Here is an 18,403-nt window from a genome sequence, read left to right as displayed (position 1 = left end):
CCACAGTGGAAGCAAGCTAAAAAAAAAAAAAATTGTAAGGAGAAAATTCACATGTTTCTAAATTAAGTAATGTATTTCTCAATAGTCCACTGTTAAAACAAGAAATCATTCAGGATATTAGAAAATATTTATTTATTTATTTATTTATTTATTTATTTATTGCTTTTTAGGGCCACACCCGTGGCATATGGAGGTTACCAGGCTAGGGGGCTAATGGAGCTACAGCTACCAGCCTACACCACAGCTCACAGCAATGCCAGATCCTTAACCCACTGAGCAAGGCCAGGGATCGAACCTGGAACCTCATGGTTCCTAATCAGATTCATTTCCACTGCGTCAAGACGGGAACTCTGAGAAAATATTTTATAACAGACTCACAGAGTTTGAAAAACATGGTTACCAAAGGGGACAGGTGGAGGAAGGGAGGGATGGACTGGGGATTTGGGACTGGCATATGCACACAGGTATATGGAATGACTGGCCAATGAGGACCTGCTATATAGCACAGAGAACTCTACCCAATATTCTGTGATAATCTATGTGGGAAAAGAATCTGAAAGGGAATGGATGTTTGTACATGTATAACTGAATCACCTTATTGTACAGCAGTAATTATCACAGCATTGAAATCAGTTATACTTCAATAAAACTTTTTAAAAATGAAAAAAAGAAAATATTTTAAATAGATTAATATCAAAAACACAACCTATCCCAACTTGTGAGATGCAGTAAAAGCCATGCTGAGAGGTAAATTTATAGTATATAAAATGTGCATATTAATAAAGAAGGAAGACTGGAAACTAATGATCAAAAAAATCTGTCTCATAAATTGGGAGTTCCCATTGTGGCGCAGTGGTTGACGAATCCGACTAGGAGCCATGAGGTTGCGGGTTCGGTCCCTGCCCTTGCTCGGTGGGTTGATGATCCGGCATTGCCGTGAGCTGTGGTGTAGGTTGCAGACGCGGCTCGGATCCCAGGTTGCTGTGGCTCTGGTGTAGGCCGGTGGCTACAGCTCTGATTCGATCCCTAGCCTGGGAACCTCCATATGCCGCGGGAGCGGCCTAAGAAATAGCAACAACAACAACAACAACAACAAAAGACAAAAGACAAAAAAAAAATCTGTCTCATAAATTATAAAAACAGCAAAGGCAGGCGTGGAGCATTGGGTGGCAGGTACAAGGCTCCTGGAGGGCCAGTGGTGGCCAGGTGAGGCCAAGACGTCCACAGGTGGCCTTAGGATAGGGTTGCGCACTACAGCCCTACCAAGTGGGTTCCTTGAGGAGCTTTGACTTGAGACCTGATGGCCAAAAGAAAGGAATAAAATTTCTTTTCTCTTGAAAATTCCAAATGACAGAGATAAGAGTTAGAGGATTTTGATAAAGTAATGAAGATGACTTTCTTTCACTAATGGTACTTCCATTTTGCAGCAGGAATGAGCAGAATAATTGAGAGAATTCAGCTAAGAAACTTCATGTGTCATTTGATCCTTGGACCCTTTAAATCTGGTTCTAATAACAACTTTGTCTTTGGCAACAATGGAACTCAGCAGCTATCTCAATAACATTCAGGAACAGCAGAGGCGATGCCTACAAAACAAATGTGTACAGTGACTCTACAGCTGTGCAACATCCCATCAGCATGGACAGAAGTTTATCTTATAAACTAAAAAGTGAAATGGGAACCATGGTTTCTGCTAGGAAAGAAATGCTGATTTCAGTTCTTGATCATTTTAACATACAGGTGAATAATATAGTTTCTGTTTTGTTGTTGTTGTTGTTGTTGCTATTTCTTGGGCCGCTCCCGCGGCATATGGAGGTTCCCGGGCTAGGGATTGAATCAGAGCTGTAGCCACCGGCCTACACCAGAGCCACAGCAACGCGGGATCCGAGCCACGTCTGCAACCTACACCACAGCTCACGGCAACGCTGAATCGTTAACCCACTGAGCAAGGGCAGGGACCGAACCCACAACCTCATGGTTCCTAGTCGGATTCGTTAACCACTGCGCCACGACGGGAACTCCTAGTTTCTGTTTTAACACAAGAGATGAGGACCCAATTATGGCCATCTAAAACTGAAGGAGATGGATACAAATTCTTCATGAAAGCAATCCAACTTGAACAGATGAAGGAAGATTATTTAACATTATGGAAACAAAAGAAAGAACAAAGCCGATAAACCAAGGAAGAGCAATTTATTGAACTGAGGTGCCAGTGTTGAGAGAAAAAAGAACTTTTTCAAAGTATTGCTGGTTTAATGAAGGCTAATTTAGGATACTTGAAATGTGAAATGGCTCAGGCAGTGGTCAATGAAATTGAAAAACAATTGAATGCTATCAGAGCTAATATAAAAATTGGAGAAGACTGTGCTGCTAGGCTTGACAGGAAAATGGAAGAACAGCAGGTCAGACTTAATGAAACAGAAAAAATACAAGGATATTCAAGATAAAATAGAAAAGAGAAAAATGCATACCAGACTGTATGGTACTGAAAGCAGATGTTACTCCTAAGAAAAAGGGCCTATAATGAAGCTGAAGTTTTATATAACCATTCCCTAAACATGTATAGACATTAAAGAAAGATGATGAGCAGCTTTGCAAAAGAACTGAAGAACTAAAAAAAAAAAAAAAAAAAAAAACCCAAAACAAGTACCAATCAATCTTTGGAACTTGAGCAGCTGGAAAGGCAAAAAAAATCTTGGTGAAAGAGAGTATAAAGGCCTTACAGATTAAGAAAGCTCAGTCGATCAAGAAAGTGAACAGTTTCAGCAAGCCATATAAAAGGACAAAGAACATACCAGAATTAAGAGAGAAGAATTAGATGTGAACCATACGCTGGACTATAATCAGAAGCAACTGAAAGAACTCAAAAGATAGTACCAATCGACTAAAAGGATTTAGCCCTCATGTTCCAATGCTTCTTGAAGCCATAGATGAGGCTTATAGATGTGGACATTTTATATATAAGCCTGTAGGCCCTTCAGGAGCTTGCATTCATCCTCAGGCCCCTGAGGTTGCTCTGGCTATTGAATTTTGCTTAAAAGGACTTCTGTGAGCCTACTGTTGCCATAATCATGCTGATGAAAGAATGCTTCGGGCACTGATGAAAAGGTTTTATTCACCAGGGGCCTCACAGCTACAGATAATAGTTTCTGAGTTTTAGAATAAGATGTATGATGTTAGACACAGAGCTGCTTATCATCTCGTTTCCAACAGTTCTGACAGCTTTAGAAATAGAAAATGCAGTTGTTGCAAATAGCCTGACATGAGAGGCATAGAGACAGTGCTACTAATCAAAAATAACTGTGTAGCTTATGCAGTCATGCAGTCTCAAAGCTACCCAAGAATGACAGCTTTTACTGCTGATGGTCATCAAGTTTTTGCAGGACATTATTATTTATCTGAAAACACAAGACCTAATGTGAGACTTCAAGGCCTCTCCGAGGAGATAAACGCAAAGAGCCTCTGGTCCGTACAAAAATTATCAGGCACTTATCGTCACACCAGTCTCACTGCGTTACAAAGTTCTTAAGTCCCCAACCCCCTGGCACCCCACCCCCACCCCTAGCAACCTAGCCTACTCCCTCCTGCACCATTTTAGGAAAGGTATTTTGTCCACTCCTCACTCCACCCCACGGGGGCATTATATGCCCCCAACCAACCAGCAAGGGCATCATAAGACCCCCTCTTTCCCCAACCAGTCAGTAGGTCAGCAGGTGTATCCTAAGACCTCTCCTCTCTCCTTTGTCCCTGAGCTATAAAAACAAACATGGACCAGGGTCAGCACTTAGGGTTAGCTCTCCCTTATTATCAGGAAGTTGGCTCGCTGTGCTAGCAGCGTTTCCTGCCTCAACAAACTAATCTTTCTCTACACATTGCTCTCAGTCTGGAAATTCTTTTCCAACTTGGGCACAGACCACAACACATAAGTTTCTAAGCAGAGATGTGGTAATTTGGAGAAGGAGGTTGAAAATAAGCCCAGATATGAAAACTTCAGCAACATTTGTCTACCCTTGAAAAAGATATTAAACACAATGAAAATTTTCTCAGAAGGAGCCAACTACATCATAAAGAGTTAAGATGAGAGTACTTCTAAAATTTGGGAACTTGAGAATATAGAAGAAAACCAGTCTGTAACTATTGCAACATTGGAAAATCAGGCTCAAGAAAATCAAATGAAAATGGTTGAGAAAAATATGGAATAACAAAAAGGAAAACATAAAACACCTTCACCTAAAAAGTCTGAAAATAGAAGCTGAAAAGAAATATGATGCAGCCAAACTGAAAATTAATCAGCTAGTAGATTCACTTAAGGATGGATTAAATCTTGATTCTGGGAGTTCCCTTGTGGTGCAGCAGGTTAAGGATCCAGTGTTGTCACGGTAGCAGCTCTGGTTGCTGCTGTGGTGAGGGTTTGATCCCTGGTATGGGAACTTCCACATGCTGTGGGCATGGCCAAAAAAAAATCTTGCTGAAGAAAAACAAAAAGAACACTTAGATAGATACTTTAAATAGAAAGAAATGAGAACTAGATTTGAAAGAAAAAGAGCTAGAGGAGAAAATGGCACAAAAAAGCAAGACAAATCTGCTCAGAGTAGACAAAAGAAAAAAATTCTGCATCAACTCTAGACAAAGAAATGAACAGATTAAGACAAAAGATACAGGCAGAACATGCTACTCATGTAGTTCAAGAGGAAATAATGAGGCAGCACTAAGAAGCAAGAGAAATCTATCTTGACCTGGATAATAATGTAAGGACTTTAAAAAGATTTATTAAATTACTAAAAGAAATAAGGACCTATAGATACAAATATATCAACAATTTAGAAGGTGTTTTACTTTGCAATGCAAATTGTACTTTGACAACTTGTTATCCCAGCAGACCTGGTGTGGAGAAATGAATTTTGATCACAAGGATGAAACACTCACTATATCAGTTCAGCCTGGAGAGGGAAACAAAGCTGCTTTTAATGGCATGAGGGTCTTGATTGGAGGTAAATGTTCTTTTTCCATGGTTTGCTTCATTCTTTCTCTGTGGTCTATTGCTGAATCTCCTTTCAGATGCCTGGATAAGTATGATGTCTATGTGATACAAGGTTAATTGATAAACTACAATCAATGGACATGATACTTAAGACAGCAGATTTTCAGTGTTTCAGACAATTTATCTTGCTTACTCCTCAAAGCATGAACTCAGTTCTGGCAAGTAAACTGATTAGAATTCTGACCTGTGACTCAATAGGAAGACCAAAGTTGATTTGTAACTTAAATGCCATGCGTTTGTGTTGAAAGATGTGAAAGGGAAAAACATTCAGGACAATTTTGATGAAATAAAATGAAACCAAATACTTCTAAAGTAAAAGAAGCGCCTTTATATTATACCTGACAGCAAGAAAATATGTAAATAAGCCTACAAAACCAATTAAAATCAGCAATTTTATTTATTTATTTATTTATTTATTTATTATTTTAATTTCATTTTTTGTCTTTTTGTCTTTTCTAGGGATCAACCCGCAGCATGTGGAGGTTCCCAGGCTAGGAGTTGAATCGGAGCTGGCCTATACCACAGCCACAGCCACAGCAACGCCGGATCCTTAACCCACTGAGCACAGCCAGGGATCAAACCCGAAACCTCATGGTTCCTAGTCGGATTCATTAACCACTGAGCCATGACGGTAGCTCCAAAATCAGCAATTTTAAATTACTTTTACTTCAAGAAAATCAATTTCACAGTGCTAGTTTTAATCTTTTTAAGTTGTTTTATTTAACTGTCTACTTTTATAGATTCTTCTTCAGAAGTAAAATTTTGAACATATATACATGTACACATCTTTTTAGTTTGGATTCATTTTTGTTTTGTTTTGTCTTTTTGCTATTTCTTTGGGCCGCTCCCACGGCATATGGACGTTCCCAGGCTAGGGGTCTAATCGGAGCTGTAGCCACTGGCCTACACCAGAGCCACAGCAAGGCGGGATCCGAGCCGCGTCTGCAACCTACACCACAGCTCACGGCAACGCCGGATCATCAACCCACTGAGCAAGGGCAGGGACCGAACCCGCAACCTCATGGTTCCTAGTCGGATTCGTTAACCACTGCGCCACGACGGGAACTCCTGGATTCATTTTTATAGCATTTTGTAAGAATGAAAAGTTTAAAGCACCTGAAAAAAAAAAAGAAAAATAATAGAAATAAAACCCAAAGAAAGTGGAAGAGGCATTCCTATTGTGGCTCATTGGGTTAAGAACCCGACACAGTATCCATGAAGATGCAGGTTCGATCCCTGGCCCCACTCAGAGGGTAAAGGATCTGGTGCTGCTGCAAGCTATGGGTAGGTTGCAAATGCAGCTCGGATCTGGTATTGCTGTGGCTGTGGTGTAGGCCGGCAGCTGCAGCTCTGATTCAACCCCTAGCCTAGGAACCTCCATATGCTGCAGGTGCGGCCCTAAAAAGACAAACAAACAAAAAAATTATTAGGTGAGTTTAACAAGTTTAAAGGATACATATTACTATGCAAAAACTAGTGGGGTTTCCCTTGTTGAGCATCAAACTACTAAAAACTGAAACTTAAAAAGGTACCATTTACAACAGCATCAAAACACATCAAACACCTAGTAATGAATCTAAAGAAATATGTGCGATACTTCTATACAGAAAACCTAAAGCATTTTTAGAGAAATTAAAATGATCTAAATAAATGGAAGGATGTACAATGTCAATGTATTAGAAGACTCAAAATAGTAAAGATGTCATTTCTCCCTAGGTTTACCTATAGAGTCAATGTAATCCCAATGGATTCTAAAGTGTAAGGGTAGGGAGTTCTCTGGTGGTTCAGTTGGTGAAGGATCTGTCATTGTCACTGCTGTGGCTTGGCTTGCTGCTGTGGTGTGGGTTAGATCCCTGGCCAGGTGTGTTCAAAAAAAGTGAAATTAAAAAATAAAATGTAAAGGTAAAGAATATGTTGTGGGTCAAGAATAACCATGACAGGGAGTTCCCGTAGTGGCTAGCAGAGACGAGCCCGACTAGTATCCATGAGGATGCAGGTTCAATCCCTGACCTCGCTTAGTGGGTCCGGGATCCGGCATTGCTGTGAACTGTGGTGTAGGTCGCAGACGTGTCTGGGATCCGGAGTTGCTGTGGCTGTTGGCATAGGCCTGCAGATGTAGCTCTGATTTGACCCCTACCCTGGGAATATCCATATGCTATGGGTGCAGCCCTAAAAACGAAGACAAAAAAGAAAGAATAACCATGACAACACTCCTGAGAAAGAAAAATGGGTGAGGACATACCCTATTGAATATTGAGATACATATCTACAGTAATTAACACAGTATGATATGAGTGAAAATATTGACAAATAGACCAGAGGAACAGAGTGAGTCCATAAATAGACACTTCATATGATAAAGGTGTCACTGAAAAAGTAGTGCTGGATTAACTGGACTTTTTATGAAAAGGGAAAGAGACACCACCACCCTCACCTCACACCATAAGCAAAAACCAATTCCACGAGGATTGTAGCTCCAAACGTAAAAGATAAGGATTAGGAAGAGACAGCCCAGGCACAGACCCAGAGAGGGGTGAGAGAGATTTACTTCTCATTTCCGAACATTTTGAATTTTGTACCTGCATTGGAACTGGAAGGTACCCCATTAAAACATATCTAAGTGACATAGATATGGAGGCTAATAGTAACTGGCTCTTTGAAGAGATCTAGACGCTTTTCTTGAAATATAGACCCAGACTTGGGAGAGACACTATCAGAAACCACTAAATTCCTTCCTTTGTGATTAGGACCTTGAGGCCAAAGAGCTTCACTGAGCTGTGATTCCCAGGGTTCCTATCCTCAGTCATATACTGACAGTCCAGTATATGGTGCATTTCCAGCTGCTTCCAACACCTTGGATGAGGACATCTCCCTATTCCTCATAGGGAGGAATACTCCTCATAGTCCTTCATAAGTGTGGACTGTCTTGCTACTAGAAAAAGAACTCAGAAATTCCCCTTCCTCCTGATTAATCTGTTGATTCTCCTGGGATCATCAATATTTTTTTCAAAACTTTAAAGATGAGTAAATGTCCTAAGTATTAAAAACTCACTAGCTAGGAGTTCCTATCGTGGTGCAGTGGTTAACGAATCCGACTAGGAACCATGAGGTTCAGGTTTGATCCCTGGTCTTGCTCAGTGGGTTAAGGATCCGGTGTTGCCGTGAGCTGTGGTGTAGGTTGCAGATGTGACTCGGATCCCGTGTTGCTGTGGCTGTGGTGTAGGCCGGCAGCTGCAGCTCCGATTCAACCCCTAGCCTGGAAACCTCCATATGCCACCGGAGCGGCCCTGGAAAAGGCAGAAAGACAGAAGAAAGAAAGAAAAAAAAAAACCTCACTAACTATATACTATACTAACTATAGTACTATAGTACTAACTATAGTACTATACCTCAAACGATATTATTAGAATGACTGTGACTTTGCACTTGTGAACTCACCTATATATAGCACTTTCCCTCACCAGAGTTTTAGATTAACATCAGCACACAGAGTCTTATTTCAATAATCTGTATGTAATTTTAGCATTCATTGACACGGTCACTTTAGTACTACCTGCACTTTCTTGCCTAACATACGTTTCTTCTAGCAGGTATCAATTGTTAAAAGGCATCTTGTTTTATTCCTATGTCATTAAAAAGCACAATTAACAATGATAAGCACACCTAATGAGTTCAATGATCAAACTCATGAGATGGCCATGGACGTTGCTGGGTCTAAATGTTTTAGTCTTTAAAGCAGGCACGTCCCTGCGATGACTCAAAAGCATTCTTAGACAGTTCTACGTAGTCTATTAAGTTCAAAATGGGTAACAAGTATTTATCATAGCATATTATCAAAATTCTAAGATAGATGCTGAGACAGAAAAAGTTAATAATTGCTCAGAAAGTTATACAAGCTTGTTAACACAAGCTGTATTTTGCCCTCACCCGTTAAGAGTCAATATTTATAAAATTACAGGTATTAATTTCACTCATCGTGGAATGCATATTCATTCACAGGAGGAGCATGTGAAAAACCACAATTACCTCAACTTTGGGGAAGTCAACATATTTAAGAATTATGGAGTAGATAATCCCCGTCAATGGGTCTGATATGTTGGCAGTACCTTTGTGTTTCTCCCACAGGAGGAGCAGATGAAGTAGATGAAATCTTACACCTTCAGGAGTTCCCATCGTGGCTCAGTGGTTAACGAATCAGACTAGGAACCATGAGGTTGAGGGTTCGATCCTCGGCCTTGCTCAGTGGGTTAAGAATCCAGGTGTTGCCCTGAGCTGTGGTGTAGGTTGCAGACGCGGCTCGGATCCTACGTTGATGTGGCTCTGGCATAGGCTGGCAGCTACGGCTCTGATTGAACCCCTAGCCTGGGAACCTCCATATGCCGTGGAAGTGGCCCAAGAAATGGCAAAAAGACAAAAAAAAAAAAAGAAAGAAATCTTACACCTTCAGCTCTAGGTCAGGCCAGTGGCTGGGGCCTGTTTCTCTCATCACCCCCAACTGGGAATGGACTGCTAGCAACATCCCTCCTAACTTTCATGCTCACCCTTCCCAGGGCAGGCCTTAGCCTCACATTTGGAAATAAACATAGACTCAAACTGTTGTTTGTTTTCTGGGTATTAGAAGGAGAGATAAAAAGTAAGTTAGCAAGAGTTTCCGTCGTGGCTCAGTGGTTAAAGAATCTGACTAGGAACCATGAGTTTTTGGGTTCGATCCCTGATCTTGCTCATTGGGTTAAGGATCTGGCATTGCCGTGAGCTGTGGTGTAGGTTGCAGACTCGGCTTGGATCCTGCTTTGCTGTGGCTCTGGCATAGACTGGTGGCTACAGCTCCAATTAGACCCTTAGCCTGGGAACCTCCATATGCCACGGGAGTGGCCCAATAAATGGCAAAAAGAAGAAAAAAAAAAGTAAGTTAGCAGTATTAACTTTAAATTCCATTAATTTTAAGGTATAGATTAAAACAATCAACTTAAATATAAAGACTAATGAAAAAGTCTTTGAAGAAAATATAGGAGTATATTTAAAACCTTAGATTAGGCAATTGTTTCTTATGGCATCAAGAGCACAAGAAACAAAAGCAAAATAAATAAATTGGACTTCATCAAAATTAAAAACTTTTATGCTTTAAAAGACACTATCAAGAGGAGTTCCCATTGTGGGGCGGGGGGTGGAAACGAATCTGACTAATATCCATGAGTCTGCGGGTTTGATCGCTGGCCTCACTCAGTGGGTTAAGGATCCTGTGTTGCCATGAGTTGTGGTGTAAGTTGCAGACGTGGCTCAGATCCTGAGTTACTGTGGCTGTGGTGTAGGCTGGCACCTGTAGCTCTGATTCGATCCCTAGCCTGGAAACCTCCCTATGCTGTGGGTGGGGCCCTAAAAAGAAAAAAAAAAAAAAAGACACTATCAAGAAAGAAAAAAAACCTTACAGAGTGAGAGAAAATATTTGCAAATCGCACATCTGATAAGGGGCTTATATCCAGAATATATAGAGAACTCTTACAACTCAATTATAAAAAGACAATGACATTAAAATGGGTAAAGGATTTGAGTAGCTATGTCTCCAAAGATGATATAAATGGCCAATAAGCACATGAAAAGATGCTCAACATCATTAGACACTAGGTCTAAATCAAAACCACAATGAGGAGTTCCCTAGTGGCTCAGTAGGTTAAAGATCCAGCATTGTCACTGCTGTGGCAAGGGTTCCCTGGCCCAAGAACTTTTTTTTTAACAGGCACGCCTGTGGCATATGAAAGTTCCTGGGCTAGGGGTTGAATTGGAGCTCCAGCGACCAGCCGATGCCACAGCCACAGCAACAACACTGGATCCTTAACCCACTGAGACGCCAGGGATCAAACCTGTATCTTCACAGAGACTATGTCGGGTTCTTAAGCCACTCAGCCACAACGGGAACTCTGCCAGGAACTTCTGCATGCCACAGCTGCTTTGGAAAATTGTCTGGCAGTTTCTCAAAAACTGAGCTACCATATGACCCAGTAATTCTACTCCTAGGTCTTTGTCAGAAGAATTGCAAACAAGTAGCTATACAAAAACATGCATATAAACGTGCACAGCAGTGTTATTGAAAAATAGCTGAAAACGGAATCAACGCATCCATCAACAGATGAATGGATAAACAAAGTGTGTTACATTTATATGGTGAAATATTATTTGGCCGTAACGTGAAATAGAGTTCTGATACAGGACACAACATGGATGGAAATTTGAAAACATCATGCTGAATGAAAGAAGCTGTGCACAAAAAACTACATTTTGTATGATTCCATTTTTATGAAATGTCCAGAATAGGCAGAGCCATAGAGATAGAAAGTAGAGTAGTGGTTGCCAGAGACTGGGGGAAAGGGAGGAATCACTGCAAAGGTACACAGGGCTTCTCTCTGGGGTGATGAAAATGTTCTAGAATTAGATAGTGATAATGGTATGTCCAGAATTATACAGTGATAGTGGTATGTTCTAGAATTAGATAGTGATAGTGGTATGTTCCAGAATTAGTGATAATGGTTGCAACTTTGTCAATACACTAAAAATCATTGAAGTGTATGCTTTCAAAGAGTGAATTTTATGGTATGTGAATTATAGCACAATAAAGCTGTTATTTAAAAAATCAATATCCTACGGTACAGCACAGAGAACTGTATTCAATATCCTGTAATGATCTATAGTGGAAAATAATCTGAAAGAGAATACACACACACATTAATAACTGAATTATTTTTTCTGTACACTTGAAACTAACATTGTAAATCAACTACATTTCAATACAAAAATCAATATCTCCCCACTATTTAAAATCAAAGAAATATTCAAAAAAATCAATGCCTTAATCTTTTAGAAAGAATAAACAAGTTCTATTATCTGACATTATTGAGGAAGGCTGAACAGTTAAATTTGAAAGTTAATTAAAAAGGAGGAATCCCCATCATGGCTCAGTGGTTAATGAATCTGACTAGGAACCATGAGGTTCGATCCCTGGCCTTGCTCAGTGGGTTAAGGATCTAGTGTTGCCATGAGCTGTGGTGTAGGTCACAGAGGCGGCTTGGATCTGGTGTTGCTGTGGCTGTGGTGTAGGCCAGTGGCTACAGCTCCGATTAGACCCTAGCCTAGGAACCTCCATGTGCTGCAAGTGTGGCCTTGAAAAGCCAAAAAAAGAGGAAATCATTGTATAAAGATATATGTGTGTATACACAAACACACACACAACCTGTAACCATTTTATTAAGCTTAAAACATAAAAGGGTATATTCATTTAACTATCCTTGATGTAAGGCTAACGAGTTTTCTTTAGGTTTGATTTTGCTGACTGGTGGTCTCTGGCATAAACTATACTTGTCAGATATCACTTCCAGAACTGGCATTTTTAAAGCAGACCAGAACTTGGAGACACAGATGAATGAATCTGAATCTAGAATCCTTCCATTTTTTCCAATTCCCACTTTTATCAGACACCCGGCATGAAATCAGATCCTCTTGGCCTCACCCCCTCCTGTTCTAGCCACTGCTACCAACACCAGTCTGTGTGGACGCTGCAAATTTCATGCTGGCACAGCCTGCCTAACAGGACCTCATTCATACCATATGTTGCTCTGAGTTCCCCTTCCTCCCTGCCTGTTGATGTCAAGGTGAACTTTAGCCTTGTACAGTCCGGAAATTCAGGGGAATTATGTTCTGGGGGTGAGCCTTTGAAGAGTGGCAGATGATAAGAACTGGGGGACAAGTTCTCCATTTCCCCCATCACAAACTGCCCAGGGGCAATTAGGTGGCTTCTTGGAGGTTAAACCATGAGATAAGCATTAAGTTGCACTTAGCCAGCTTGATACTGGGTTTCCTTCTGTATCTCCTTCATTCCCTCTGCCTCTCATTCCTGTAGGGATTTCACTATCACAAGAGCAGTACATAAGCTTTGCTTCAGGCTGTTTTTGAGGGAACTCAAAGCTAAAACATTTCTCAATCTTTCACAGCTATTTTGTCCATTCATTTAATGGCAATTTATAGTGACCTGATTTTAGCAAGACTTTCGAGTTTTTTGGGTTTTTTTTTTTTTTCCTTTTAGAGGTTAGGGGTTGAATTGGAACTGAAGCTGCCGGCCTACACCATAGCTCACAGCAACACAGGATCCTTAACCCACTGAGCAAGGCCAGGGATTGCACTGGCATCCTCATGGATGCTAATTGGACTCCTAACCCACTGAGCCACAACGGGAACTCCCAGCAGTCTTTCTAAAGCATTTAATCATTAGTGGGCTTTTTTTTTTTTTTTTGGTAATTTTTTACAAAGTTCTCAGGCCAGGGACTGAACCTGCGCCATAGTAGCAATCCAAGGCATTATAGTGACAATGTCAGATCCTTAACCAGCTGTGCCACAGGGGAACTCCTCTAAAGCATTTAATCTTTCTAATAGTAAAAGCAAACTTTTCTTTTTTAATACTCATATTTCATGGGTTAATGTAATAAATAATTATATAATGGCAGTAGTACACATTACTGGCAAAAAGAGATTTAGAAATACGGTTGACCCTTGGTAGGTATACCCATAAGTATGCTGTAAAGCAGTCAGGAGTCTGCCAATTTGTCTTTGTCCATACCAATTTACATTTTTAAAATTTGATGTATAGTTGATTTACAACATTATGATACTTTCAGGTGTACAGCAGAGTGATTCAGTTATATATATGTTTTTTCAGATTATTTTCTATTATAGGTTATTACAAGATTTTGAATACAGTTCCCTGTTACACAATAAAACCTTGTTGTCTATCTTTTTGATGTATAGTAGTTTGTATCTATTAATCTTAGTCCTATTTCCCCACCCCTCTTTCCCCTCTGGTAACCATAAGCTTGTTTTCCATGTCTGTGAGTCTGTGTCTGTTATAGATTCATTTGTATTATTTTTTAGATTCTACAGATAAGTGATATCACATATTTATCTTCCTCTGTCAGACTTAATTCATTTAGTGTGATATTTTCTGGGTCCATTCATGTTGCTGCAAAAGACAGTATATTTCATTTTTTTATGACTAATATCCCATTGTATATGTATACCTCATCTTTTTAAACCAATTGTCTGTTGATGAGCACTTGGGTCGTTTCCATGTCTTGGCTACTGTAAATAGTGATGCTATGAACACTGGGGTGCACGTATCTTTTCAAATTAAGTTTTCGTCTTTTCCAGATAAATGCCCATCAGGGAGACTGCTAATTATATCGTAGCTCGATTTTTAGTTTTTTAGGGAAACTCCATTATTGTATTCATTCCATAGTGGCTTCACCATTTACAGTCTAACAGTGTAGGCAGATTCCCTTTTCTCCACACCCTCTCCAGCATTTATTATAGACTTTTTTTTTTTTTTTTTAACCATACCCATGGCATGTGAAAGTTCCTGGGCTAGGGATCAAACCTGCACCACAGCTGCAGCAACACCAGATCCTTAACCTGCTGTGCCACAAGGTAACTTCCTGTAGACTTCTTGATGATAGTTATTCTGATAGGTGTGAGGTGATACCTCATTACTACTTGCATTTCTCTAATAATGAGCAATGGTTAGCATCTTTTCATGAGCTTATTGGCCATCTGGATATCTTCTTTGGAGAAACACCTCTTTAGGTTTTCTGCCCATGTTTTGATTGGATTGTTTTTATGACATTGAGTTGTATGAACTGTTGATATATTTTGGAGATTAACCCCTTATCAGTGGCATTGCTTGCAAATATTTTCTCCAGTATATAGGTTGATGGTTTCCTTTGCTGTGCCAAAGTTCTAACTTTGATTAGGCCCCATTTGTTTATTTTTGCTTTTATTTCAATTGCCTTGGGAGACTGATATAAGAAAATATCACAACAATTTATGTCTGAGAATGTTTTGCCTATGTTCTCTTCTAGGAGTTTTATGGTGTCACGTCTTATATTTTTGAACATGGTGTGAAGGAGTGTTCTGTTTTCATTGATTTACATCCAGCTTTCCCAATACCACTTGTCTTCTTTGTCACAGATTAACTGTCCATAGGTATGTGGGTTTATTTCTGAGCACTCTATTCTATTCCATTGATCCATGTATGTTTTTGTGCCAGTACCACAGTTTTGATTACTGTAGCTTTGTAGTATTTTCTGAAATTTGGGAGGATTATGCCTCCAGTTTTGTTCTTTTCCCTCTGGATTGCTTTAGCAACTCTGGGTCTTTTATGGTTCCACATAAATTTCAGGATTACTTGTTCTATGTGAAGAATGCCCTGGGTATTTTGATAGGGATTCCATTAAAACTGTAGATTGCTTTGGGTAGTATGGCCATTTTAACAACATCAATTCTTCCAGTCAAAGAGCATGGGCTATCTTTCCATTTGTTTGAATCATCTTAAGTTTCCTTTATCAGTGTTTTATAGCTTTCAGTATATAGGTCTTCACTTCCTTGGTTAAGTTTATTTGATTTTTTTCTTTTTTTTTCCCCAGATGCAGCACATGAAAATTCCCATGCCAGGGATCAAATCTGAGCTAGAGCTGCAAACTATGCCACATCTGCAGCAATGATGGAGCCTTAACCCACTGCACCAGGCTGGGGATCAAACTGGTGCCTCCACAGAGACAAGTCGGTCATTAACCTACTGTGCCAGAGCAGGAACTCCTTTTGATGCAATTTTTTAAAGTATTAAAAAAAAAAAAACTTTCTCTTTATGGCATTTCATTGTTAGTGTAAAGAAATGCAACAGATTTCTGTATATTAATCTTGTACCCTGCTACTTTGCTGAATTCATTTATTAGTTCTAATAGTTTCTATGTGGTCTTTAGGGTTCTCTATATAGAGTATCACATCATGCAGGTTGTTTGGCTTGTGTAGTGTTTTAAAAATCAGAATTAAGGGCCATCATTTAAAATGAAAACATTTAATACAAATCAAGATTTCTAAGAGTTCCCCTGGTGGCACAGCAGGTCAAGGATCTGGTGTGGTCACTGCTGTGGTTCCAGTTTGCTGTTGTGGTGTGGATTCGATCCCTGGCCTGGGAACTTCTGCACGCCTCAGACACAGACAAAAAGGAAAAAAAAAATCAAGATTTCTCCCATTAAAAAAAAAAAAAATCCTAAGACCTGGCAATATTAGATTCTTGTAGAAATGGTGGGTCTACTGACAGATGTTAAGCCTAGGGAATTGATCTTCACTTTACCTAGTCTCACAGTAAAAACTCAAGAATGTGTTGGGATGGCTTTGTAGTAGTACCTGGTTAAATGGAGGCACAAAACAGTCTCTAGAATCAGGTAAGTATAAAATTCCCCATGAAGAGGGAAAATTGAGTGGTTCATGCCTGGAGGAACCTCACTTGGCATGAACTTCATCAGCTGTTTATCCCTGTGAGAATTTGTAAAGCCTGTATCTTCAGCATGCTTTGTGGTTCCCTGCATTGGGGGGGGGGGATCAGATCTGTAGATTTTCACACTTTTTTATTACAGAAAATTTTGTATCCTCTAGCTCTGTCTGTTGGTGTCCTTCTATCATTCATTTTACTTTTCTGTTTGAAGATACAAATTGGTATCAGGAATGAGACTGACACAAAGACCCTAGACCTTAAAATGGCTGCGTTGATTTGAGAGAGACATAGGTAAACTGTAGGAGGAAACATCCTGGAATACAAGGGTAACAACAGGATCACCTTTGGTACAAGGGACTGTAAATGGTTTGCAGATGAAAATGAGAAATTGTTTCAATGAGGTATGTCCTTGACTTTGAGAAACTAGGATACTAATTGAAAAGAAATTACAATGTGTTAAGTAGGTAGATTTATAATTCCCTGATTACTTCTATTAGATCTAGGTAGGGTGACCAGGCTCCCCAAGAGGCCTGGTTTATGCCTATTGGCCAGGGATGATTAGTAATGTCTCCTTTCACTCTCAAGAGGGTCTGTATTTGGACAATAGGTTATATTATCACTCTAACTCTAGCTAAAGTGCAGAGGTACCTGAGATGCTCCAGAGGAAGCTGAAATAGAAACCAATGGATCAAGAGTCTAGCTGGCAAGGGAGACCAAGAGAAACTCTGGGAATGGGACATCCAGGATCTCACATTAGTGGAGCAGTGGGCCCAAGGGCCTCTTCAAGTTCACACTAGGTGTCAGCACATCTTCAAGCAGATAGTCCACAATAAGTGAGGTTTTAGGTGCGTGAGGGGCTGGGGTTGGGAGACGCTTTAACTCTCATTGGCTTTGCTTGCTAAAAAAAGACAGACTATGGACGTAAATTAAGTGTTAGAATGGCTTTAAAACTGTATTTCATCAACCTGCTTTAAATAGTCTTGTTCTTCCAGGTAAAGCTTGAAAAACTGTGCCCTTGGAGGCTGTGATTTTCCAAGAAAAAAAATGGTGTTTAAGATAGAAGGATTCAGAAGGGATTGTCTTTTTGAGCAGATGCCCTTTTAAGAGACAATCAAAAATACTTAATTGAGGCATAAAACTTACTGGTTAAAAAAATGGTAAAGAATTTACTGGTAAATAATTTTCTTCTGAAAATTTCATTTGAGAGAGCAATTTATGGATGCTGATTACCTGAGCAGGAAGAGAGGTTTCAATATGAATCCTTTCACTGATTTAATCTTTATGAATTTAGTTAACTAATTTTCATCACTTCCACAGTGGTCCTATGTTTCAAAGTATATCAAACTAAAATGGGTTCAAAGCAACAACTGAAGGCATATAAACTGACTGTTCTACTTCAGATATAATTTTATTTAGTGTATCGCATTTTTAGACTGAGATAAGACAGGGAGAGATTGGCAACATGCCCAGAGCTTCTCCAAATTAGCTTATAAGTCCTAACTTGCTAGTAAATTCTGTTTATATGAGAATAAAGCCTCTAGCAAAGGGCCAAAAAATATCTGGAAATTATCTGTAAAGGCAGAACATCATCTAAATGTAAATAACTTGAAACCATTAATGTGTACCACAGTACAAATATGATGGTAAATTTATAAATTCATTATTTTTCACACAATGTGAAAAAGTGGAGCTGCAGAAATAGTCTGACTAAAAATGTGGTTAGAAATTTAGAAGTCTCAGGTGAGTTTGTCCCAATTATTCAAGGTTGGTTTTAACATTCAAAAAGCAATCAAAGCTGCTTATCATATATTAATAGCCTGAAATAGGAAAAACCATATGACCATTTCACTAGATGCAGAAAAAGCATTTGACAGACTCCATCTGTATCCAATAAAAATTCAGAAAATTAGGACTAAAAGGGAACTTTTTCAAATGCTAAAGTGCATCTATGAACTACCTACAACTAATACCGTACTTAATGGTAAAAAATTGAATGCTATCCCCTATGTATTCAATATCCATATGCAAAAAAAGAACTTTGATCCATACTT

At 39.5% G+C, this 18,403-nt stretch overlaps 1 pseudogene; it reads left to right on the top strand.

Moving 5' to 3' along the window:
• Nucleotides 1-1,300: 1,300 nt before the first annotated feature.
• On the top strand, nt 1,301-4,081 carry LOC125122219 (structural maintenance of chromosomes protein 6-like; annotated as a pseudogene).
• The last annotated feature ends 14,322 nt before the right edge of the window (nt 4,082-18,403 follow it).

This window comes from Phacochoerus africanus, chromosome 3 (genome assembly GCF_016906955.1).
Source record: "Phacochoerus africanus isolate WHEZ1 chromosome 3, ROS_Pafr_v1, whole genome shotgun sequence".
Lineage (NCBI taxonomy): Eukaryota > Metazoa > Chordata > Mammalia > Artiodactyla > Suidae > Phacochoerus > Phacochoerus africanus.
The sequence above is the reverse complement of the archived record's forward strand: the minus strand, read 5'-3'. Positions and strand labels throughout refer to the sequence as shown.